The sequence below is a fragment of the Rousettus aegyptiacus genome, unplaced genomic scaffold, assembly GCF_014176215.1.
Source record: "Rousettus aegyptiacus isolate mRouAeg1 unplaced genomic scaffold, mRouAeg1.p scaffold_m13_p_3, whole genome shotgun sequence".
NCBI lineage: Eukaryota > Metazoa > Chordata > Mammalia > Chiroptera > Pteropodidae > Rousettus > Rousettus aegyptiacus.
The window spans coordinates 26,503,438-26,530,476 of NW_023416306.1; the positions used below are offsets into that span (position 1 = coordinate 26,503,438).

Sequence of the window (27,039 nt, forward strand, 5' to 3'; positions counted from 1 at the left end):
GCTTGATGATCTTGTCAACCAAAGTCACCCAGAGAATGAAATGGCTGGTAATAAAATCATTTCCAAATTTTCAAACAGTGTTACCAGCCACTAAATAACATTTGTCACAAACATGCGAACTTCATATTATTTTAAAAGAATAATATGTTTCTTTATAATGTCATTGCCCTAAGCATATGTCTATTAATACACTTTGACATTGTTTTTCAATTGACTCTAGGAGAATCTGAGCTTCTTGAAGGCAGAGTCTATATTTCATTTGCCTCTGTATCCCCAGCATCTAGCACCTTGTGTTGCAGTATCAGGGATGTACACCCTCATGCTGACAATGGCAGGGATGGGGGGTATTGGTGCTCAAGTGTGTGAGGAATAGAAGCTACCTATAAAACACTTATTCATTTATTAAGACGGTTTGCTAATGCCTACCCACTTCATTGATTCAATGATGGAATAATTCCTGGTTTTAATTCACAGAGCTAGTCTTTAGGTATACAACACTGAATATAGGACAAGGTGCCCATCTTCCTGGAGCTCCCGATCTGAAAGCAGAGGCAGACAGATACTCCTGTCAAACTAAGATGGGATTGGTGTTAGAGTAAAAGCATAACCACTGAAACCATATGTAAATGTGATGAAGTCTGAGCTGGGCCTTGATGAATGAGGCGTTCCACAGGCAGATGAGGTGGGTAAAAGGTGGTTGTGTGAGAGGAAGAGGAGGCGAAGCATTTAAGGCAGCAAGCAGGAAGAGCATATGTATCTTTACCATAGCCACATACTGCTGTAGAAAATGACATTGATGATGAAGTTGTGTAGTTAAGGTTCCAGAGTCCGAGAGACCTGGGCTCGACTGCTAAAGAACGTAGTGCATTGAGGGAAGGGTAAATGTTCTCAGGTGGTTGAACATTTACCTCAGAAAATGTTCACGAAGACTGAGGTCCGATGCAGGAGGCTGAAATGACGGCCAGATTATTATCAGTCTAATATGCAATTCCTACCCACATTCTCCTCCTAGGCAAGTGTTACCTGGAAACTGGGCCTGGTGTCAGGTTCTGGCAGTGCGGGACTGCCCTCAGATGTGGAGTGAAGAGGGAGAGATCCACAGAGTGCTCCCAGGACATGAACGCAGGCCCAGGCCCAGAGCTACAGTGTGAAGAGGTCCACCCTTCGAAGGGTCAGGCAGTGAGGCAGGACCAGACCTGCCTTGGGACAGTCAAAGGGAGTAGCAGGGCTGGAAAAGGTGGCCAGCAGGTTGGTGCTGATGTGTAAGAGCCCGATTTCTTTTAGAGGGTGCTTCTGACTCTGCCTGGGGGTAGGTGGCCTGGATTGGGACAATGCTAAGGAATTTAATGATTTTTTTTTTTCAGCAGAGGTAAGACATATTCAGAGAAATCAGGTATGTGTTTTACAGATATTCTTCTAATACAGGGCCATGTGTTGAGTTTAGTCATTGTGCCACTTTAGTCTGAAATAGTTCTTTACTCTTTCCTTATCTTTCATGACATTGACATTTTTGAAAGGTATAGTCCCATTACTTTGCAGAATGTCTCTTAATTTTGGATTTCTCTAATGTTTCCTAATGGTCAAATACAGGTTATATATATTTATCAGAAAAACCATAGAAGTGATGATGTGCTCTTCTCAGTACATCCTATTAGGTGGCATGTAATGTTGATTTGTCCCATTTCTGGTGATGTCAACTTTTGTTGCTTGGTTAAGATGGTTTCTACTAAGTTATACACTCTAAGGTTAATGAATAACTGTTTTGTACTTATCAATGAATAAGTACTTTGTAACAAGTATTTTATGGGATGATACTTTGGGACTATGTACATATCCTATTTCCCATCAAACTTTCACCCATTTATTTTTAGCATCCATTGATCTTTCTTGAGTCAGTTATTACTGTGATAGTTACCAAATGACAATTTTCTAATGTTATCATTTATTTTACATTTATTATTTGGTATTCCGTTTTAAGGTATGGCTTTCTCTTCTCTCATATTTGTTTTATATTTTTATTCATTTGTGTCGATATAGATTCGTAGATGATAATTTTATTCAATGGGTTATAATCTATGACTGTTGCCTGTTATTGCCAATTTTGATGCTCAGATTTCCCCTGATTTGGCAAGCGTCAGTATGGGTTTTTGGGAGACCAGAAACAGGTAGAAGGAGGGAGCCCTTTCAAGCTGACCTTTTGCACTTTTGATGTGTTCTCAAGATTTTTGACTACTTTCTTACTTTTTATAACCATAAGATGTTTCTGGCTCATCTCATCATTTCATTGTCCCGGCCTTGGAATTGTCCATCTTTCAAATGGGCTCTGATTTCTTTCAGTGGAAGACAGCATTTTGGAAACCAAGATCTGAGCACTAGTTTGATCATTGCCACTGCCGTATCATGGATTCTAGGCCCTGTTGGTGGAAAAAGCTAGGAAACATATCCATGTACACATCTCCACGCCTCTACATAAATTATATCTACCTACTTTAAAAACCATGAATAAACATTGATATGTCCAACACCTCTTTCCATATTTGAAACTCCTTTCTCAGACAATAAGAAATCTAGGGTTCATCATCTCCAATGTATTTACTTATTTAATCAATTCCCTTGTATGTAACCAATACTAGCACATATGGCATCTTTGTATGAAATAGGAAAAGATGCCTCTTCTGAGTAAATTCACTGTGCACCGAGGATACATGTCTTTTTGAGTGAGAATCTAGATTTCAGATTTCACTCGCCCCTCAGCTGGTTGCCTCTGTGCACTGAACGACATGCATAACCTGCAGCAGCCCTGTCAATTTCAATTTCAGCGTCTGTGCTCTTGACAGTTAGCCCATAATTCTTCTTTTAGCACAATTAAAATTTATGTGTGACACTGACAGAAATGGCACCAATAAAAAGCAATTTGGGTCCAATAGCGATTTCATTTTATTTTTGCCTGACTTAAGTCTTGTGGGTGGTTTCTCTTCTCTTCTCTTCTTTTTTTAATTTTTAAGAGTTTATTTGAGCAAAAATCTATTTGAATCAAGCAGCGACAGAAGTGGTTAGGAGTGCTCCCCTTGCGTGTGGTTTCTTCAAAGTTAATCATATTCTTAGGAACAGAGTATTCAAGGAAAATGTGGATGTGTTATCCTGCTCTGCTAAGTCCTGATGTTACTGCAGCTGGCAAATGGCATGCCTTTGGGCTTGGAAGAGATAAAGTTAGGGAAAAGGCTCTGAAGGATAAGAGGAATAACAACAAGGTTAGGAAGATGGTACATAGAAGAAGAGAGAGAGAGAGCTAAACTGAATATACCAGTCTGAGAATATATAGAAATAATTTGAGAGGGCCCTGATCAGCCTATAAAGAATAGCACAATCTGATTAGGTATTATTCAGTTCCTTAATTTCTTCTTGTCCTAATTTTCTGATAAGCACTCAAATAAGAAGGAAAAAAAATTTTATGGTCCAGCTTTAATGTTCATTGCCTTTGTGAAATCTTCCCTAATGTTTTTATTTAAATATTTTTATTTATTTGTTTGTTTGTTTGTTTGTTTATTAGGCGAGGCAACCCTTGGTTGACCTCACAGATTGCGAGGAGCTTGTCAACTTACAATCCCTTATTTATTTATTTTTATTTTTTATGCCTAAAGCACCTGGTCTTCCTAGGTGGTCTCCCATCCAAGTGCTAACCAGGCCCGACTCTGCTTTGCTTCTGAGATCAGATGGGATTGGACTCGTTCAGGGTAGCATGACCGTAAACTTCTCTAATGTTAACTGTGCATTCCTAGTCCCAAATCATGGCAGAGATTTTCATGTCAGGTGACAGGAACCTGAGCCAGAGTGGAGAGGAAGAAAAGAGTCATCTAGAATTAGAGAGGGCACAGTGAAAGCAATAATAATAGCTAGTATTATTATTATTATTACTATGTGCCAATCACTTTTCTCCATGCTTTCCATGTGTTCATTCATTTTAGCTCCCAACTGCACTATGAATAAGGTGTTATTGCTGTCGTCCCTGTTGAATAGATGAAATAAAAGACTCAGAGAAGTCAAGTAACTTGCCCAGGGTCATATGCTTATGGAGGGGTCACATGGTCATTCTAGAGCCAGTTAATTTAACCCCGAGGACTTAATCAATGTACCATGCTGCCTCCGACAGTGGAAAGGGGAATTGGAATTTCCTAGTGTCAGCTTTCCTCCAGAAATTCTTGATTGTCTAGAAGCAAAGTCAGCTTTCAGAGGCTGTCCAAGCATCAGTAGGGACGTTTGGTGGACCAGAGGCATGTAGTGATGGGAAGGTATTTGCAATGACAGAATCAGGGCTAGACTGACATACGTGGGCACCTTTGCGAGGAGAATCTCTAAATATTTGTTCAACATTTTAGTAAGTTTGGGGAGAAAGTGATTTTCTGATAATAAAAATGGTACGCCTCTTTATGTTAAAAGATAAAGGATTTATTGTCTGCTCAATGTATCATAATACTTTATTTAGAACTGTCTAGAAATTGTGAGTTTTTTAGAATCAGATAGCTTTGGGGGAAATATATTAAAGGGTTGAAAATTTAAGTAATAAAATGAATCGCTTGTTTTCAATGAACAACACTACACCATGTACCATTTGGTTTTAGAATATTAGCTCGCTGGTCTCAGAATTAGCGGTGGATCTAGAAGTTGTACTGTCCACTTTGCGTATGAAAAGAACTAAAATGCTCATCTTGGATCGGTTAGTGCCAGTTGAGAATATTTTTAAAATTTCCGTTCCAATGTGCTGTCTATGTTGGTTTCAGCATGTCCCGTTTATATTTTGCCGGTTATTTAAAGGAGTCATGTGGGAACCTGAGTTAGCTGGCACCATATTTCTATTTATTCCAGTAATGAATTATCATCCCTTATAGATTGGTATCCCGAGCAGCCACAACAGGTTATAACAGGCTGTAAGGAGTCTCGACGTTAATCTCTTCTAACAGATTCATGAAAGTTTGAATCCTTTCCTTGGAAATGATGAGTAGTCTGGGTGATCTTGGTGACTGTAGTGAGCAATGAAAGGGAACACTGGGTGGATGTTTGAACGGATTGACATGTTACATCTCTCCTAGACGTCATAGTCTGTGAGTCTATGCCTTTGTGTGTGGATGCTCCAGAACCAGAAGAAAGTGCCCTAGGGAGATTTCTATGCCTAGTTCAGTTTATGAAAGACAGTGCAGTGATCATATAATGAATCTAAACAGTTGAGATGGAGATAAGCTGGGTAGCTCCACCTTTGTGGAGGCTGCAAACTATTTTGTAAATATCTGGGTGCTACAGAAAAATTGGGGGAAGAAATGACTTCCCAAGGAGTTGATGTAGAAAGAAGGTGCCCTGTAATTCTTCTTGAGACTTATTTTCATCTAGCCATCAAAATCATCACCATCATCATCATCACCACCACCACCATCATCATTAAAAGAATTGACAATTTTTGAGACTTCTAATGTGCCAGCTTCTACTTAAACCTCTGCCTGTGATTTCTTTCTTTGACCTTTTAGCACATGAGAATTTATTTCTTTTCAGCCCAGATATGTATTTTAAAAAGGTTTATTATAAATTGTCCAACAAGTATATATTGAAAGTGGAGAGAAGAATCTGCTAATTCCAACTCAGTCTGCCCTGTATCACTGGAAATCTCTCACAGAAATTTATTTATTCATTCAACATATATTTAGTGATTGCTTACTTTGTGACAGGTACTACTCTAGGTGTTAGAGATAAAGACCCCTTGCTTTCGTGAAGCTTAGATTTCTGTGGAAGCCTACTCAGGACTTACTGTATACCCGAGACTATTTTGAGATTTACATATGCTAACTCATCAAATTATCAAAACCACCCTGTGAGGGAAGTCCCATTAATACCTCAATTTTACAGATGAGGAAACTGAAGTATACAGAGGGTAAGGCAGTTGCCCGAGATCTTTCAGTTACTGAGTAAAGGAGCTCGGATGCAAAGCCAGGCAGCATTAGTGCCATGTTTGTGTTTTATCCATGACACTCTATAGCCTTACTGTATGTGAATCTATGCCTAGACTGTGGTGGGCTTTTGATAATTACTTGTTGAATGATTAAATAAAATGAATGAATGATCACACTGTACTATAACATCTGTTGGTTCTCTAGCAGATTCTGGAATGAAGGAACTGCCAGATGATTGTTCCTATGAAGACAATGCTTCTCCACTTTAGTGGGCATAAGAGTCACTAGGGAGTCTGGGAAAATGAAGACTCAGGTCTTGGCATCTTTATTTTTAACAGGCCTCATAGGTGGTCTGAGCACCTCCCTCTGGCCACACTCTGTAGAGGCTGTCAGTGAATTACTGGGAGCCACGGGGTACCTTGGGTTATAGGTAGGTCACTGAGGTCTTGACAGTTTAGGAGCTTTGAAGCCTCATTTTAGAGAGAACCTTTGGAAATTGGCAAGGAGTGATTTACTCCCCAGGGAACCCCAGGAAATTGCCTTCAATATATAGAGTCACATACACCTGTGGAATCTCAAGGTCATCATCTGAAATTTGATGTTCCACAGATTGTTTTAAGGAGCTCCATTCTACCATCTAACATTGCTGAGTGAGGCACATCCCAATTTCTGTTATACGTAATGTTTTGAGCAGAAGCATTGATTTTTGGAAGTCATAGGCATTTACATGAAAACACCTCACACACCAGAAGTCAAGAAACGGGAAGGCTATTATAGATATGTATCTGGGAAAAGAACCCTTCCTCTTAAATGGTTCCCAGTATTCTCATTTGCTTTCAATTCTTTTGACTATATAACCCAGAGAGGAATTGCCGGATCATGAGGTAATTCCATTTTTAATTTTTTGAGGAACTTTCCTACTGTTTTCCACAGCAGCTATACCAGTTTGCATTATCAGTAGTGCAAAGGGTTCTAATTTTTTCACATCCTCGTCAACACTTATTATTTTCTGTTTCTTGATAGTATCTATCCTAATGAGTGTGAGGTTATAGATTTTAATTTTTAATCCAATTATACTTGTAAATGGAAATCTATTTTATTACACAGTTTTAATTACTTATTTGTGAATTTTTAATGAGTTCACTTTTACTTTGCATTATTTTTCTTCCCGCACGTGAAGACTCTCTCCAGATTTAGTATTGGTCACTCAGAACTGTGGCGGGGGGTGGGGGAGCTATATAGAGGTGTTAGGTAGGATCTCCACTTTTGAGTTGCTATGGTCTGTAGCTGGGAACTTGATTACATTTACAGTTTTTCTGGATTTTTGACTTGGTTCAAGTCATACTTGCTCCTACCTGGTACTTAGTAATTTTCTCAAGTCCTTGAAAGATAGAGATGGCTAAATACATACTGTAGCCAAGTGAGGAGTGAGAAGATATTTCATATCGAAAGAAACTATAGAATAAATTATGGAATAATTTCTTTCCATATTTTGGAAAGAAAACTGTCCTGATGAGAGCTAAAATTCATGTTGGAAAAAGGTAGGAAATAATATCAGATCAGACAAAGATCTGAATCCAGATTTGGGAAGATCTCGACAGTCAAGTGGAGCATTAGAAATTGTTGGGGCAGGTTGTAGGGCTCTCAATCAGGGCTGCGTAAGCAGGTCATAAGCAGTGTTTGCATTGGTGGCATGAGGAGAGGTGCCGTATTGGGTGAATGGTCACCTAAACAGGAGCATCACCAAGAATGCTAGACTAGAAAAGCGAATCTAAAACTCATCATTCAGGGAGAAACTGTAAGCCCTGGAGACAGATTGAATGTAGGGATGCTAAGAGAGAGAGCAAGCTTTTTTCAAAACTGTGGAATATTCTGGGAATGAAGTAGTTATCTTTTCAAAGAAGATCGTAGTCATGGGAAAAATGAAGAACCCCAGTACTAGTAATACTAGTATTCGTTAGGCTTATGTCTGATCGCAAGGGACAGAAAACCCCAAATATCAGTGATTTGAACAAGGTGGAAGTTTATATTTCTGTTACTAAAACAAAGTCGATAAAATAAAAAGGCCGGGATTCGTTTAACTGCATGGGGTTCCCACGGTCACATCTGCCTCAGGGCTGTCGAACCCCCGTTCATCTTCTTGCCTACTCTTGCTCTTTCTCTTCCTTGCACTTTCATCTGATGGTTAACATCCAGGACTGTTATTCCTTTTTTGCTTCCCCCAAACCATCAGGAGTAAATAAATGTCGTTGTGTGTCTGCTATGTATCTTCGATCTTCTCCGTCACCCAGCCCTTCCTGGTCTCGCCCTTGCCTCAGCTCTCTCCTTTAGATTTTTACCACAACCTCCTCGAATGGTCTTCCAGTCTTTTCTCTAATTCATCCATCTCAAGGCTGCCAAGTTAGCTTTTCTAGAAGAGCACATCACTCCTGACTCAGCCCTTTGAAGATCTCTCCTATAGCTTCTAGAATAGTCAGAACTCTTTAGCTTGACATTCAAGATTCTGGGTCAATAAACTAAAATTTTGTCACTTGGAACAATTGCTTAAGTTCACTCTGACTTAAGACATGTGTGTCTGCATCTTTGCTTTCTCTTCTTATAAGAATGACAGTCATTGGATTAGGGTTCACTCTAATCCAATATGGCCTCACCTTAACTAATTGTATCTACAGGACCCTATTTTCAAATAAGATCACATTCTGAGGTTCAAGTGGACATGATTTGGGAAGGTCACTATTTAACACAGTATACCCCCTTATTATCTGTTGTTAAGAACTAAATAAGAACGCAGGCTAAGGGCTTGGCACAATCCTGTTACAGAAAGTGAAATATATGTATAGGAGCTATTACTGCATTGACATTGTTGTGGCACTGTTTGCTCTGCTTCCTTCATGAGCCTGCTCTCTTTGCCCCTACCTCCACTTTGCAGACTTGGGCTTGGATGGCTAGACTCTTCTCTCTCCAGGCATGAAATTACCAGATAACAATGAATCTAAAATTATCTTCTATAGGAGAAAGACTCTTTTTTTTCTTTTGCAGAGAGTAAGAGGAGATGCTGATAAAGTGCATTATTAAAATATCCGATGAATAGAAATTTAGAGAAGTTTTAAGAGTCAGGCTGGCTTACGCAAAAATATTTCCGGATCTCTAACAACTGTACATGCAACTAAATTCATAATTAATGAACACTTGAGCTGGCCCCTTTTTGTGTTCGTAGTCTGGGCAGTGAGGGTGGGGGATGGTTTCAAGACGGGCAGAAGGAGCCATCTTGGGGTGTGGAAATCAACTCAAGGAGACGTAGGAGGGAGGCAGCGCACGGCGGATGGCTGGAAAGGACACCAGATGCCTGGGTCCTAGTCCCGGCTCTGCCTTTAGCTCCCGTGATTTGGGGCAGATCCCTTCCCTGTCTGGGTCACAGTTTCGCCATATGTAAAATGAGGGGTTAGGCCATGAGAGCTCTGAGACCACACGCCTGTGAGCTGCTCGGTGAGGAGGGAAGAGCTCGGCTACAGGGCTTAAGAAAATTCACCTGCCTTTCATACCACTTATAAAAATTGGACATTCACAGTAAGATGCTGCACGATATATAAACTTCACTCATCTATTTTTCCAATGTGATCTTCAGAACAAGTGAAGGTAGGTGCATTAGATGTTTGTATTCTTATTTTACAGATGGGGAAACTGAGGTTGGGAGCAAGGTGTCCTGACTGCAGACACGGGGTTGTCTCCGAGGTGCCACAGTGGCGGCTGCCTCTTGACTCAGCGCCCAGCTCACCCTGGGGAGTGGAGACAAGTTCTCGGACTCCGCGTCATCCAACACGATGCCACACAATTTGCATGATCCGTGAGTAGCTCTTGGTGGTGGGTGATTCAGATCTTGCAGAGGAAGGAGAAACTACTGAACAGGGTGTGGTTCAGCCAAGACATAGTTATGCAGCACCAACTACTGTGTGTGGCAGTCACTGTCCTAGGCTCTGTTGGCTCAGCAGTCAACAAAACCAACACAGTCACTGCTCTCATGCAGTTCAGAGTCTCTCAGAAGGACATGCACTTAACTAATAAGTACCAGAGTTTAATGAAACAAGCACAAGGGTGTGATGTCCTGCAGAGGGGAGGTTCCAAGTGATTTGGGTGGGAAGGGCGGAGAGTTCCCTGACACTGGAAGGAGCTGGGGAAGGCTTTCCTGAGGCTGCCTCTGAGACCCATCAGAAGAAAGGAGGCGGGGCTGGCAGTGGCACCGAGGGTGGGACGAAGGGTTACGGGAAAACTGGAAGGAAGACCAAAACAAAGGTTTTGTTTTACTTCCTTTGTTGTTACTCGAACTTCCTCAAAGGGCACCTTGAAAAAAGGAGAAAATGGTTTCAGAAGCTGTTATTTTTTGCCTCCTCAAACTTGAAACTGGGCTGAGCTGGGGAAGTTTAATGTGAAGCTTTTAATGCACAGTGGGTTAATTAACCCACGGTGACCCATGCAGCATTGAATGTAAGAGGTGTTTAATGTAAAAACGAAGGCCCCAGAATCATCCGGTCCCTTGAGTGGACACCAGGCCTTTGTTTGCACTTGTGAAGCACATCCACTTGTGTGGTCCTCAGAAACTTAGAAACTGGTCTCGCCCTCACCTGAGAAGCCATGAGGGTGTATCCGAGGCGTGGGAGCACAAGTGAGCTGTGTGTTGGGCGGGGAAGCAGCAGCTTCACTGCCATTTTTTCCTTTTCTGCCACATCTCTACCTGGTCTGCTCACCTCTGTACAGTCCACTCCTTATTCCTCCTTTTCCTTCTCATTTAAGGCCATCCCAGGAGATCATGGTGTAGACAGACTCTAGAAACATAACCCGAAAAATCTCATTTAGTTCTTTTCCTTATTATGGCCATGGTTTCCTCACTTGTAACATGGGGACAATAATACCTACTTTCTAAAATTAATCCTTAGACTCTTCGAATTTCTGCATTTTATAGATGTAGCAACAGGACTCAGAAAATTAGGTGCTCCGCACAAAGTTTGGCAGCTAGTAGCAACAACCAGGAATGAAGACCAGGTCTTCTGCCTCTAAATCCAGTGCTCTTTCCACTAGCAAAGCTTCAACCTTATGTGCCATGGCTTATCGATGTGCCACCAATGGGTCCTCAGGATGCCAAAATGTCAATCCCCTGGGCTACAAGAAAAGAGATTCAGAATCCCTGCATATGGGGCACTGTTCTTAAACAAACAAACAAACAAACCCTCAGATGTGCTAGTTTTGCTACTGTGTGACATCATCAGTCATAGCTTTAAATTTTGTTATTGTTTTTTTTGCCAAGTCATTGGTTGGAAGCAGAATTCTGTATTAGGACATTGGCCTAGGAGTGTCCCCTGCTTTGTATGTTAAGTGGCACAAACTAGGTCTGTGGTATGTTCAGATCTCCACTTCCCTTTGTGTTGGCAGCTGAAGGTCATGTGTGCCTGACCTCAGCCCTAGACTCCCGAAGTCACTGTGTAGTCACGCTGGCCATCCTAATGCCAAATTCAGATTATGACACAGTCTCGCGAAGTCACTACCACCTCTCTTATTTCTGTGGCCCCAATTCCGAACGTATCGGGAACAGCCACTTGGCTTCCATTGTCCTTAAGTGGACTCTATTACATTTCATGGGATTTTAGGCTACATTCCTTTCAGTTAGAAAACATGGGCAAGTAGGTATATATATTTTTTCTTCACTGTTAATTCTCTTTAAAAATATGAAAGGATTGGAGAACTTTAAGCATTTTGAAAGAGACAGTTAATCAATACACATTATTCTCCAAACATTCGAGGAAATTCAAGGAAATTATAAAGTGCCTCCTAAAGGCCTCTTCAGATATCTGTATGCCTGCCCTTCAGATAGAAAGTTTCCTTTTGGCACATAAAGAAGTCAAATTAGTCCCATAAGAGACTATCCTTGTTGGTTCGTGAATGTCAAAGAAACAATCTTCAGTGAAATAGCTTTCTCTCTCAGCAAGCTCTGGAGAGAAAAATAGCTGTGGTTTTGGTAATGCCTGTGCTGAGCATAGGGAGAGAGTTTTTGGGGATCACAAGAACTGACATTTTTATGAGGTCTGAATGTCTTGAGGATTTTCACTTAGTCCGTCTTTGGTAAAGATGATTCACATCAGAGTGCACTAGGATTTGGGAGAAGGGACAGGACCCAATCCCTCACAGGACAGGAGAGAAGTACCTCTACTCAGGCTTAGTGACACCTGCTTGAAAGTGTCCCCTTCCCTAGATGAGTGGGCAAACACCGGCTCATCTCTTCTGCCGCCTTCGGGGGACCTGGTAAGCCTTTGATGTCAAGACATCTCAGAGGACAGCCCCCTTGAAGGATATTTATATATAGTTTCCTGGTGATTAGCTCTCATAGCTGCGAGATTTCAGGAGAACTAGAGAAAGAGGCAGTCCCTAGGAACTGAAACCTAAGGAGTTTCGCAATCATTAACCAAGCTAAAATTCACCTTTTCTGTGGGCAAATCCCATGATAGCAGCCCAAGCTGGGCCAATACGCTGGAGTCCCCTTTTGGAAGAACTTCTCAGGGCCTGAGAAGAGGCTGCACCTCTCACGGCATCCTGAGTTTCAGAGGCAGCAGCCACCAGAGGTCCCTGGAGTGGTCACCATTGTCCAGGATCAATGTCTCTGCTTATCAACTCTAGAAGTCCCACAGCATCCATTCACACTGCAGGAGCTAACTCAGCGTTCCAACTCACCTACAGCTGGGGGATACTGCAGGAACATTCGATTCACTCGAAATGCATCAAGGAAATAGCATTGTTTGGAGTATGGTTCTATAGAAGAGGAAAAACCTTTTCTTTTTCCTCTGAGGTTCTGTGGCTGGACCTGAGAATTATATGGACATAGGACAGGTTAACAGGAGAAAAACATACAAATTTTATTTAAGAGCCTTAAATAAGAAGAACGAATACCCTAAGAAGTGCTTAGGACTGAGAGCTTATATAACATTTTTTTAAACAAAGAATAAATTGGTAGAAAAGTAACAAAACAAAGGAAAAGGCGTTTAAGCTTCTTGAGGGGAAGTATGTTGTGGGAAAGTGACTAGGATACACAATGGGGGAAACTAATGGAGGATAAGGATTGTTTCGGTAGGTTCATTTGTACAGATCCATTTTGGTGTTGACTCCCAACCCCCATTCATGATAAAACCATTCTTCTCTTACGGGTATAGGGAGGTCATTTTTTTTTTTTTTACAGGAAATTTTATAACCTGTTTTTAGGTCAAAAGGGGGACGATCAGAGAGCCCTTCCTGCATCTGCTATTTCTCAAGTGCCTTTAGCTCAAAATAATCCACTTGCCAAAGTGGCATGCTTGTGGGTGGCACGGTCTGAACCCCTTCAGTTTAAATCTCAATTTTTCTATTTTCTATCTGTTTAACTTTGGGCAAGTAACTTAAATCCTGTGAGCTTCTGTCTTCTCACCTGTAAAATAGGGATGATATCTCATTTCTTAAATAATATTAATGATATAACATATGCACATTGTTTAGCGAAAGACCTAGCTTGGAATAGGCCCTCAATGAATGATAGATCAAAAAGATGTCAGCAAAACAGGGATGGAAGGAGAGGTTTCTCCTAGTCTAGTCATTTACTGATGCCAAAGCCTTCGCTCTTGGGCTTATGCCAATTAGGAGACCACATTCAATCATGGAGCTCCATGGTGAAATCAGACCCAAGAGAATGTACCCCTGAGTTCAGGGCCCCTTCGTTACTCCAAAGAGATTTATGTCAGGCCCCATGAGCACAGGAGGTCAAAGCACCCCTGTCTTGGCTGTACTGGAGTCCCCTGGGATCTCCGTGCTCTTTCATCATTCCTTGGTATTCCTCAGCTCCAGGCAGAGCACCTTTCGGTTGACATACAATCCTCTCTAAACCCTTGATTATGTCATTGACCAAACTGGATTAAGTATGCTCCCAGTTGAAAGGCAGCTCTGGTCTTCAGATGGACTCAAGGATGTGTCACACAGCCTCTTAAAAAGTATCTACAATGTACCAATTTAATCTAAATGCTAGGGATATGGCAATAAATTAAAAAAAGACCAGATGCCTCCTACCCTTGCGGGACTGATATTCCAGTGGGGAGACAGACAATAAGCAAGAATATATAAATATAATAAATATAATATAATATAATATAATATAATATAATATAATATAATATAATATATAAATTGGTGCTAAGAAGAAAAATAAGCAGCAGTGGAGATCAGGAAAGGCCTCTCTGAGGAAGTGATATTTATGCAGAATCTTAGATAAAGTGAAAAAGTGAAACATGTATATCTAGGGTGAAAATGATCCAGGCTGAGGAATGACAAGTACAAATGACCCACCTCGAAGGAGGAGGGTGATTGGTGGGTTAGGGCACTGGAGTGGCTGGAGTAAAGAGATAGAAGGAAATGAAGTTGAGAGAGAGTGGGAGCCAGATCAGCTCAGCTGGGGCCTTGTAGGCCATGGTAGATTTTGGCCTTTATTTTGAACGAGACTAAAGGAAACTACTGAAGGTCTTTGTGATTGACCTAACTTATATCTCTAAAGTGTTGCTCTGGTTGCTATAAGGAGAATAGACTATAAAGAAATCAAGAGAGGAAAAATAAGACCGGTGAAGACTCTTTGGTGGTATTGCAGAAAAGGAATGTTTATGGACTGGAGTCGGGCGGCATTGTGGAGGAAGCAAGAGGTGATGATATGCATGATGTATTTTGAAGGTAGAAATAAGAGACCTGGGGTGGATTGGATATTGATAGGGAATGAATGGAACAGAAGAGTCAAAGATGACCTCTACAATTTTGATCTGAGCAACTGAATGAATGGGATTACTGTTTACTGAAAAGGGAGGAAATGTTTCAGGAACAGGCTGGAGAGATCAGAAACTAAGGGCCAAGTTTGAGATGGTTGTCAGGCATCTGAATTCGTTGTTGTGTGGCCTTTTGTGTGTAGAGTGCTTGGAAGACTAATGAACTCCTTGCTTTCCCAAATCGAGGGTGCAGCAAACCTTCCCAGGTCCGTGATCACAGACAGAAACCTTGGGGAGCACCCGCAGAAGGCACTCTGAATGCTTATTCTTAAGAAAGACACAGAGCAGGTATGATCAAAACTGGGATATCTAAAAGTTACGTTGAATTAGTGATGAATAATATTTGAGCATAGAGAGACGTTCAACACTGTATTTGGATTTGAATTCTTTTGTAAATAAAAAAGAAAACCTTGGATTCATATACTGTTTTACCATTTAAAAAGCACTTTCAAACCCGTCATCATATTTATCCTATGAGGGAGGAATTATTATCGTCATTTGGGAGATGAGGAAATGGAAATTCAGAGAAGTTTAATGACTTGCCTAAGGTCATAAAACTAGCAGGTGAGGGAATCCTCAAATCTACATTTTCTGACCCTAAAATCATTTCCATTTCATTGAGTTGTTTCCATTTTAACATGGTTATTTTAGAATAGTCACCTACTAATTATGCCAATATAAAAAAATCAAATCAATAGCATGTAAGATGGATGCAAAATGTCCTTTGTCCCTATCGACTGCAAATAAACCTATGTGCTTAGCCCTGCCTCCCCTCCCCGGGCATTCCTCTCCGATCCTGTCTTTTCCAGTAGCTTTGCTTCCTTGGCAACCAAATGGCTAATGAGGGTCACCCCTAACTCCTGTCTCTCTTAACAAATTCCATTTTATCAATGGCCCATTTACATTGAAAGAGGTTTTCATGCTAAGCAATATTTGGGGGAACATTTTATAACTCCTGTCGCTAAAGTCTGGAAAGAAGCCGAAGCTGCTTCAAATAGGCCCAAGTCCTTTCCCCCATTGGACCATTTCAAAACACAATTAGAAAAGAACAGTTTTCCAGTGAGCCTTTCAGTAATTCCTGAAAAGTATCACTTAGTCTTGATTAAGACCACAGCTGTGTCTACATGGTGCTAAACATCTGGATGAAAAATAAAAATGGAATATATTAGGATGTAAATACTGGGTCAGTAGCCAGGCTTGGTGTCCTCAGACACTGTGCGTCGTTGTCCCTGGGTCATCCAAACCCCCTTCGAGTCTCATTTCAATCATGCCAGTATATGAGGAAGTAGGCAGAGCGCTGGACTTGAAGAAAGAAGGTTGGAGAGCCAGTCTTGACTTTGGCACTTCCTGGCGTGTGACCCCGCCCAGCCTCAGCTTCCTCATCTATGAAATGGACATACCTATTTATGCCTGCACAGTTTACTAAGGTCTTTATAAAAGATAAATAAAGCAAATTTGAACTAGGCAGGGTCATACCGTACTTATCTTTGCATCTCCAGTGCCAAACGCAGGCAGTGTAGTAGGGACTGGAAACATCTTTGTTGAATAATTTAGGAATGAGTATAGTATAGACAGCTCTATAGCTCTAGCACCTATTATTTAGCTCTCTTCACGTTTGCCAATTCTTTCTTGTACTTAAGCAAATTTACCATTCCTAAAATATGAGGACACATAACCCCCCAAAAATATTTACTAAAAGCATAAAATACGTTGTGCTAGGTGTAAATAATTTTTTTCCAGTTAGTCCAAGTGGTGAATAATTTCAGCTTTTGTTCTTGTTGGAGCACCTGTTTGCAATCCATGTCATAAATATTTTCATGACTATTGCTTAGTAGTCAATGAGTTTCTTTGTTGGCACAGAATTTAAGATATTTCCCTAATAAGGACACCCAGTGTTAAAGCAATGAATTTCTATAGCTATGCAGTTCAGAGAGTTACCTAGGAGATGAAAAGCTAATCTGTCTGGAATTTCTGCCCTTGAGACCAAAGATACTATAAATTTGCTCAGGAGGAAAATAATCATGGTAAGCATCTTAATTTCTTCCATCTTGTTTCTAAGCAGATGTCACCGTGTTTTAGCCTGGAATTCATCATCTCTCTGATACATCAACATTGACATATTACATCTTCATCTCTTATTATAGAAAATGGAAATGAAACCAGAATGTGAGTGTGTTGAATGAATTGGACTCCCCAGAGATTGAGGGGAGAAGAAAACCTCCCACTCGCCTTTGACTTTTGGATTTCTTGTTTCCCTCATGTTTGCATTGCACTTTGAGAAGTCCATCTGGAAGTTCACTTTTTATATTTTGAAAATGCAAATAGAGCTTATTATCAAAACACAAACCCCTAAAAGAATAAAAACGGTGGGTAGGGAATAGGGGGAGGTCAGAGAATCACCTCAAAAATCCAGGGATGGTATTTAAAGTTACACTCCAGAAATCAAACTCCATTTATTCATGGGCTTGACTTTGTCAGTCTGCTAGTTTGGGTGAATGCATGGATATGTTTATCCGTTTGCTTCTATCTATTAAGCTCTCAGTTTAGAGAATGAGTTTGGGTAGGTATCAACACCTGCAAATGTCATCAATCCCTTAATACCTTTGTAGCACTGAGTTATCAAAGTGGCACTTGCACAGTTTGCCTGAGACTTCGGTCACTCCACAGTAGGCACCAGTACACTTCTTTCCTTTTTCTGGCCTCAGGAAAACAGTCTTAGGATTTCAAGATTCTGTTATATGTTGAGCGGATTGCGTTCTTCTTGAATTCCTTACAAAGTCACTCTGGTCCTTGGAGATTAGAAGTTTAAACTTTGAAGGCCATACCTCATCGAACTCTCTTCTCTTTGGCTCTCCAACCATTTCTGTGGCAGCCAGACTTAATCCTCTTCAGACATATCAAGCCAACCATCAGTCAAGGTGGTCTTTCTTTCCTTCCACGTGCTACAGAGATTACGGTCGCCCGATTTTCTCATATATTCCCTGGCACCTTGACCGCAGACTCAGCTGCTATCTAAGGTTGTTGTAAATAATGTTTACAACTTGGCCCAAATTGGTTTGGCATTTTGGGGAAGAATCCATTTTATCGTAGAGTCACAAAGGTTAATGCCATCTTGGCCAAAACAGGATAGCCGGATGGAGCATTAGCATCCTAGAATCTCTTTGTAAATTTATGAACCAGGGAGGATAGAGTCAGTACAAATAATTGCCTATTGCACAAATGAATGAATGCATACATAAAATGAATGAATGAATGAGGACTCCACTAAACTCTTCTGAAAGGAGCTTCTTTGAGTCACTGGCGCATATCTTGATGAGGAAATAACGTGTTTAGTAACCAGTGAGAATGGTAATGAGTGTTGACATGTTGAGTAGCAGATGATATCCAGGCATCCTGAACATTTTTAGAGACAAGGACTCCTTTGAGAATCTCATGAAAGTTATGGCTTCCCTCCTCAGAAAAACAAATACATGCATATTTATACAAGCTTATGCATGCAAACTTATACAAACTTATGCATACAATTTCAAGAGTGCACTTACCCAACTTCTGGCCTAAGGTTAGGCTTAACAACTGGGTCTGACTCAAATGGAAATTTTTTGTATTTGCTGAAGCAAGTAGGATTTTGGAGATAGTGGAAGGACACTCACATCAGTGCGCCCTTACTATGTACCGGGTATGAGCTCATTGTTTTATTTACATTAGTTTATTTACTTTTTGTAATAATCATGTGGGGTAGATACTATTATTATCTCCATTTTATGTATACAATATCTATATATTTCTTATATATGATATAATGATATATATACATATATATACTATAAATATATGCACACAGATATGTAAAGAATGTCACATTAATGCCACCTTTATCTTCTTCCCTGTTCTTCCTTTTCTTTCAGCCTTCAATAAATAGCTTTCATCCCCTCTTCCCTGTCAGGCTCAGAATTTCAGATACAAAAATATTGTTTAACACTCACCTTTGAAGGAGCTTACTCTATCTGGTGATTTCTCTAAAACAAAAGTCTGGCTAACTTCCTGGGGCAGGAATATAGACTCTTTCTATTTTTTCCTGACGAGTCCGGATAATGAGAAACAAGATCCAAGTTAAATTTTCAATTTGTGTGTGTGTGTGTGTGTGTTATATTATATTCTCGATAAAGCGTCCTAAATAATGTGAGCACACGGAAATAAATAAGACCCAATTCTTGTCCTCAAGAAGTTCACCATGCAGTTTCAATTAAATTAATTCATTGGTTTAATTAAAATCATTGGCAACCCCATATGGCAGTCCACTCCTTAATAAATATATCCTTCAGGAATAATTGGGTTACATCATCGGGTCTATTGAGTGTTGTGTGCTGAAGAGTGCTACTGGTCTCGGAGAATGAGGTCAGGTATACAGAGTCTCAAGTCATTGGCATAGACTCCCTAAAGCAGGGTTACGGAGAAAATCACCCAGGAGCACTTTGGAGAATGAGAAGCGATAGCCGGAATCAGAGTATTGAGCAGCACTGCCATTTAATCAAGTGAGGAGGGAAGAGGGGCCCTGATGGGAAGCACCCAGAGTGGAGGAGGGAGTAGACCAAAAGGGAGTATTGTCAAAAGCCAAGGGAGAGGGATTTCAAGAAGTAGGGTGAGGCCAGTAGTATCATGCCACAAAGGGGAAAGCAAGATAAGGTGTAGACTAATCCATGGACGTAAGCTGTCAGTAGTTCATTAGTAATGTAAGCGAGACAAATTTCTATGAAGAGATGATGCGGAAACCATTGCTGTGGGTTGTGGCATAGATAGGAGGTTAAGCAGCTGAGAAATGAGACAGGTACCAGTGGTTCCCAAATGCTGCGTTGGAGTCAGCAGAGTCACCGGAGGGAAATATAAGTTGCTGGCCTTGCTCTCACATTTTCTGATTTGGTAAGTCTAGGATGGGTCTTAAGGATTTGAATTTTTAAAGAGCCAGGTTTGAGAACCATTAGAATGTAAAGTCCTTGAGGGCAGAGATCATGCCTGTCTCACTCACCGCTGTACCCCCAGGAGCTGGAGCAGCTTCTACCTGCAGCAGTTTCTCAGCAACCCTGTTGGATGGCAGCTTCCCGAAGCAAACCACTTCTTATATGTTCATTGGAAAAATGTTATCATAAAACACAGCTCAATCAACGAGGGTTAGTGAATATCTGAGAACTTACAGGGCTTATTACACATTAGGTTGAACTATGTGAAATTACCATTTTTCTGAGTTACAAATAGTCAAATATGGGCAGTATTTTATATTTAATCTAGCATTTTCTCAATAAAACAGATGATACAAAAATTAAGATCTTGATTTTATGGCAGTCACAAAGATTTTGGAATTACAAAGGGGTGCTAGGGTGGCCAGCCTCCAAAATGGCCCTGATGATCCTCATCTTATGGTGTTCATATTTGCATGTGATCCTCTTCCCTTGAGTGTGAGATGGACTTAGTGACATGTTTCTAATGAATAGAATACTACAGAAGTGATGGTATGCCACTCTTAAAATTAGACTGTAAAAAGACTGTCTTCCACCTCAGAAGTTACCCTCTCTCTCTGTCTCCTGGATCACTCAGTCTGAGGGAAGCCAGCTGCCCCATCATGAGGACATGGAGGCAGCCTATGGAGAGAACCACCCCCCCCCAACCCCGCCGCCAGGGGAAGAAATAGAAGCCTCTAACCGACAGCCGGTGAGGAACTGAGGCCTGCCACCAACCACGGGAGAGAGCCGGGAATAGGATTCCAGCCGCAGTCAAGCCCTGAGATGACTGTAGCCCTGGCTAACAGCTTCACTGAAATTTTGTGAGAGAGACTCTAAACCAGAATGTCCCAGCTAGGCTGCTTCCATATTCCTGACCCTCTGAAACTCTATGAAAACATAAATACTCGTTGTTATAAGCTGCTAACTTTGGGGGTGGTTTATTCTGCAGCAATGGATAACTAATATAGGTCCTCTTCTCATATACTGGGAACCAATGGTCGAGCAGTTTTTAATTCAAGCATACTTTCACATTTATCCTATATGCCTTGCAAACAAGTTCTAATTCTGTTTCACTATCAAAGAATATTAGTGGCATATATTGGTGGAGAAAATAATAATATTTGGAACCAAAAAGTGCCACTTATTAGCCGTGTAACCTTGCAAACCACTTAGCTTCCCTGAGCTCCTCCTTCCTCTTAGACAAAATGCAGACTGCTACAATGCCTACCCTGTTTTCATGGTTATTATAAGAATTAGATCCTGAGACAGTTGATTGGCCCTAACGCACTATTGAAATGCAGGTTTGCATTAATGATAGAACTAATCATCTTTCAACAGTAATAATTTGATCAAGGTCACATAGCTACTTGGTTGAACAACAAGAACTTACACCAAAGTCTCCTAATGCTAAGACCCGGGCTTACATAACTCTGGGCAAGTCACCTTTACTACATGAGCCTCCGTTTCCATATAAGTAAAATATTTTGATTGGATCAGGTGATAAAGGCTCTCCTTAAGCTCTGAAGAGGCACTGATGAGAACCTAAGGAAAGAATTCTTGTCTAGGTGACCAGGTTCCCAGAAAGGCAGGGTGAAGGGTGCATCTGACATCCCTGGCATCTCAGAGCCTGTCCAGGCTGAGGGAGCTGATGCTGGGGAAGATGGGGCTCGCTTCTTTGCTTGTGCTGCCAGCTCCCACAAGCCTCTGCAGTAACATCCTATAGTTTGTCACTTCAAACCCCATACACTTTGGATTTGTGCTGGTGCCAGGGGAATTCATAATGAATGCAGTTCCCCATTCATGCAGGAAAGAAAGTAAGGCTCAGGGAAAAAAAAAAAAAAAAAGGAAAACATTGCCTTGGAGTTTCTGTAGAAGATGATGAACATCACATTTTGAATAGGGCTGAGAAAGTCATGAATAAGTTAGTGTTTGTTTGGAATGGTACAGCCTGAAAATAGCATTGTTGCTAGTGTTTGTATAGTATTCAACAGTTTACAAAGCATATTTACATTTATTTTCTCATTTGAAGCTTATTATCCTCTTTTTTTTTTTTTTTGAGAAACTAAACCTCTCAGGGGGGCAGAGGATGTTGGGTAATTTGTGTGTGGAAGAAGCTACTCTTGAACTTTGGTCCTTGTTTTCCAAATTGCATTCATTTTCCATGGGACTACTTGGGCTTCTGTCCTAGTAAGGTTTCCTGTCTCTGACAGTGGTGATTTTGTTGCTGGTCTTGTCCTTCAAGAGTAAAGTAAATGCTGGTTAAGTAAGTGTTGTAGTGTTTGTGACAGACAAGTTGAACCTTGTGTACCACTAAATATCTCCATGAACGTGGAATACTGCCATTAGATTTTGCAAATGCATGGCTTTGTGGTTGGAGAACCAAGGGCCTGTTTGTAGGAGCCAGAAGAGATAGGTTTGCTCTTTCTCTGCTAGTGGCGATATGGCCATGTCAGTCTCTGGCCTTGGGAGCGGGGCATTGTGCAGCAGGCAGAGGGAGGAGGCCCGATGGGGTTGAGGGATGTGGAAGTCTGGGAATAGGTTCTAGCAGAAGAGAGTTGGCCCGGGGCTGGATCACGGACCGGGGAGGAGGCTGGGTACAAGCAGACACTGCAGAGGTTTGAAGTTAGGCAGATCTGATCTGAATCTGAGTGGCACGTCTCCTGGCTATGTGAACTTTGGCAAGTCACTTCACCTTCTTTGTACCCTTGTTTTCACAACTAAATATTAGAGAGAATACTATTGTCTGTTCTGCGTATCTATTTGTTTTAACTGTCCCATGAAATCTTATGCTGGATAGAGCTTGAGAACAGGGGTTAGCGAACAGGGCCATGGGCCAAATCCAGTTGGCTTCCTGGTTTTGTATAGCTTAGGAACAAAAATGGTTTCATGCTTTACATTTTTAACTAGTTGAAAAAATCAAAAGAAGAACAATATTTTGTGATTCCTTAAAATTATATCAAATGAATTTAAGTATTTATATGTAATTATATGTGATTATAACATAATATAAAATATATGTAAGTATATTATATTCTATATAATTATGTATATATGTATACATAATACAGTGTATGTAATATATTGTATACAAATGTTATTGTATATAATATATATTGCATATATAACATAGTAATATAAGTTAATGTAGTATATAAATATAAGGTTAAATTTCAGTATCCATAAGGAAAGCTTTATTGAACCACGGTCATGTTCATTCATTTACTGTCATTGTCTCCACTACGTTCATGCTACAAGAGCAGAGGTGCGTAGTTGTGACAGGGACCATACGACCTGTAAACCTAAAATGTTTACTATCTGGCCCCCCACAGAAAAAGTTGACTGGCCTTGCTTTTACAAGGCTCAGAGTGCTCATGTAACACTGTAGGGTGAAAAGTTGTATTACTGTTTTCTACAGGTGAGAAAAGAGAGGTCCTAAGAGAAAAAAGAAATGAGTCAATTAACGCCACACAGTTAAAAAAAAAAAATCACCAGAGTTTGTAGTGGAACCCAAATTGCTAACTGCAAGAGATGTTCTCTTAATCCATGATTATAAATTCCTATCCAACTTTATAGACTGTGGTAAAATGGTAGACAAACGTGGGATGGAGAGGTATCAGGCTGATTAGCTAATAGTTTATAAAGCCAGAACCATGGAGAACAGGCTATGTATGTAGGAACCCAAACTTGGGGAAGCTGGACCATTCGAGCAGAATTCTGATGCTGTCAAGATATACAAGAAGCAATGTGATTAGTAACAAATATAAGAGAAACCTTCCAACCTCACCAGTGATTAAAAGACAAAAAAAAAAAAAAAATTTAAATAACATACCACTAAATTAGCAAAAATCTTAAATCGTCTTTGGTACATAATATAGGTGATGTTATGGCAAAACTAGAATACCTACATATTGCAATGTAAATTGGTTAAAAAATACGGGACTACCTTTAATTTGGCACTATGTATTAAGAGCATTTGAAATATTCTTATTTTTTGATTCCTTTATATCATTTCTTAAAAATCTACCTTTGAAAATAATTCTACGTCTAGAAAAAAAGATGTCCATGACAGTTTAGCATCAATTTGAAGGTAACTAAAAATAGAGAGCTGGTTAAGTAAGATGCAGTATATCAACCTGATGGACTATTATGTGGCCACTAGACCACTGGAGACTAAATAGCAAGATAGAAACAGTTTTTTGGTAATCTGAAGCAAAATAAATAAATAAATGTAATTTTTCAATGATTTTTGCTATACACAAGTAATCTATATTGGAACAAAGAGAAACAAAAACAGATAATTTCTTAAGGTGATAGCGCTCTAAATCCAGTGTTGTTATTACACAGATGGGATACTAAAACGACTGCGACCTTGTCTCCTGGAGGGTAGGTCTGAGTTGGCTAAGTCTCCATGTTGGCTTACACTTACACTGGGAACCAATGCTCCCTCTTACCTCGGGTCAGGATAGAGTCTAGAGCTGGGGCCAGGCTGAGCCTGCAGGCAGAGTTGAGGAGGCATTCCGGCCAGGGCTAGACAGGCAAGGGAAGAGGGGGCCAGGAGGTGGGCAGGTCTCAGTCAGCAGATATTCACAGAGGCCTCTCAGCTTGCACGGTTGCTGTATTGCCTTGGAAAGATGTTGGTCTCATTAACAAAGCTCTGTGACTGAGTGTGGAGGGCTCACGCAGGTGTGAGGAAACATGGACAAGAGGCACAGTCCAGCACCTGGTTATGGAGAAGGACTCTGTAGTTGACCATCTGCTGGGTACCAAGAAGATAAGCTGGAATCAGACTTGGCTTTGTCTCTGAGGAGTCCCATAAGAGGACAATTACAGTAGATGGGATACTGCAGTGAAAAAGAATGTGAAACACATTGAATTTGCCCAGAGGAAGAGAGCCCTCTATCACATTGGACTATCTCTGCTGTTCTGAGACTCTCCAGTTGTCCTAATTGATGATCATTTCTGCAGTGATTGAACACTAATGTTTATTCTATGTTCACATCTAGCTTCACATTATTTATGGATTTTAATCATGGCCTCATAGAACACTGCATATTTTAAGCCCTGTGAGGATATGTTCCACCTTTCTGGGGTAAAGACTCTCCAAAGCTTTTCTCTCATTTGATTTCTTACACTAGATTGCGTTTTCCCTGCATGAAAATCCTATCTAAACATGCATGACCCTCAGATTCAAATTTTCTCTGACCAGTAATTTATCTTACTTCTTCCCTTATTGATCATTGATACCACCCTCCACAACGCCTCTCTCCCTTAAGTCCCACACTGAACTCTCCCAGTGAGATGGTGGCGGGGTCTCTGCCCTCTAGATGGTATCAGAGCAGAGGAGATAAGACCTGTTAGCCAAGAACTCTGAACACCAGAGGAAGCAGAGGTCATGGCATTTGGAAGATGAGGAGGATTTGGACAAAAAAAAAATGAGGGACATACTTGGGGGAACAGTGAGTGGTTCAGTTTGGAATTCATCCAAGAGTTATGTTTGAATTATTTCCATTTTCTGGAGATGTGGAGCATGGTATAAGAAACAGGATTATCTTGGAGGATGTCCTAGAGAAAAGTAGATCATCTAAGGGGACTGTGAAGATTTCCCTCCTCAAGCCTATGAATGGTACAGTGGTCTCAGGAAGCCTTGGGACTTGCTTAATGAGTTATTGGGAAGTATTAACAATCCCAATAAAAGCAGCAGTAAAACCAGATGCTCCTTAAACAAGCTTCCTGCTCTCCTGCAATATAATCATAATAATAATGATTATTATCTAGTGAGTGCCTCTGTGAGGTATTATTGTCTCCAGTTTTTAGAGGAGAACCCTGAGGCTCACAGACATTAAAAGACTTGCCCAGGATCACACAGATAGTAAGCATTGGCAAAACTCAAACCCGGGCCCATAATACCTCAAAACCTGTGCCATTTCAGCATTATTTTGTTACCTCCAGACATGTGTGGAGTGGCAAGATAGTGAGAATGGCTGGGGTTAACCACTTACTAGATGCTTTCCTCCAGGAACTAAGAGGGGATAAAACATGACACGAGTGCATTCTAAGACAGTGTCTATGAGACAGACCCATAGGAAGCTACGAGCTTCAGCTACAGAAGATGAAGGACTCAGCTACACCATCTGTGAAACTGAATCTAGGGCCATTGGAACATGCCTTCTTGAAGTAGGAATTGAGAGGAGAGATGAGAATGTTGAGTCCTGTGGGTGGAAAAATAATCCAGCTGCTGACTGCTGCCCAGATGAAAGCAAGGGTGTAATTGTCAATTTACTGCTGGACATAATCACTTTATGATTATGGAGCTCCTTCCATTTTATTTCGTGGTTAACTTGCTCCAACCCTACTTAGTTAGGATGATAAACTCCCTATTACACACTAGCAGATAGAGGCTCAGAGATACCGTGTGATTTTCCTTAGGTCATACAGCTTGTTATCAGTGCCATTTGCATTTAAGTTTCCTAAAGCCATCTCTCTTTCCATTATATTTCTGGAGGGATCTGGTGACCAATGGGAGAAATAAAGATGATGCTTGTCAAGAGGGATTGAGGAAAGTGAAAAGAACAAGATAAAACAAGCAAAAAAATATATACATATAAAAGCCAAACCCCAGACACAGCAAAGAAACAGCAGTGCCAAAGGAGCTCCTTCTGAGGACAGGCTGTCAGAATGGGCTCTGCCGGATCAGCTGAATCAGAAGTCCGCAAAGAAAACGAGCTGGGTGGGAGATCCACGGAGAAACGAATGGAGAACACATCTAGAGAACTGGTTAGCAAGTCTATTAAGTAGCACCCACTTTGGGGAGACTAAGCAGAGAAGGTAAAAGGAGAGGCTGTCTAGAGAACAGGGACTCTCTTACTCATTTGTGAGGAAAGTGGGAGTTCAGCACTAGTTACGAAAGACAGAAGTTATGCCAAAGTATGGGCGAAGCTCAACTATGTAATAAAAGTTATATAAAAACAGAAAGAGGGGATGTGTTTTTAAATTAGGCATGACAGCATCAAAACTGGATGCACACTTATCATAATAATTAAGGCTGACTTTTGTTAAGGGCACTATTAGGAATGAAGAAATTGAATTTGGGGGTCACTTGAGCCAGATGGCCATCTTTGAGATGTTGTGGGAACCATTAAATCAGATATCCCCTTGAGTCTCATTTCACTCCTTGGTAGGACTCCTAAGGCTACTGACCAGACTGCCAGGTCTGGCTATTTCTGGATATCAACCAGGTGTTGGTCCCTTGGCTGTGCTTTTAGTTGAACAAAAAAGCTGCGATAAGTAATATTC

The 27,039-nt window shown here is 40.8% G+C and overlaps 1 long non-coding RNA gene across 2 annotated transcripts in view; it reads left to right on the forward strand.

Annotated features, from left to right (window-relative positions):
* LOC107500585 overlaps nt 1–27,039 on the forward strand; it is a 247,818-nt gene that overhangs the window by 218,336 nt on the left and 2,443 nt on the right. For both annotated transcript variants that reach the window (XR_004950060.1, XR_001594559.2), the window contains one exon: nt 9,609–9,780. This is a non-coding gene — a long non-coding RNA (uncharacterized LOC107500585). The remainder of the gene's footprint in view (nt 1–9,608; nt 9,781–27,039) is intronic.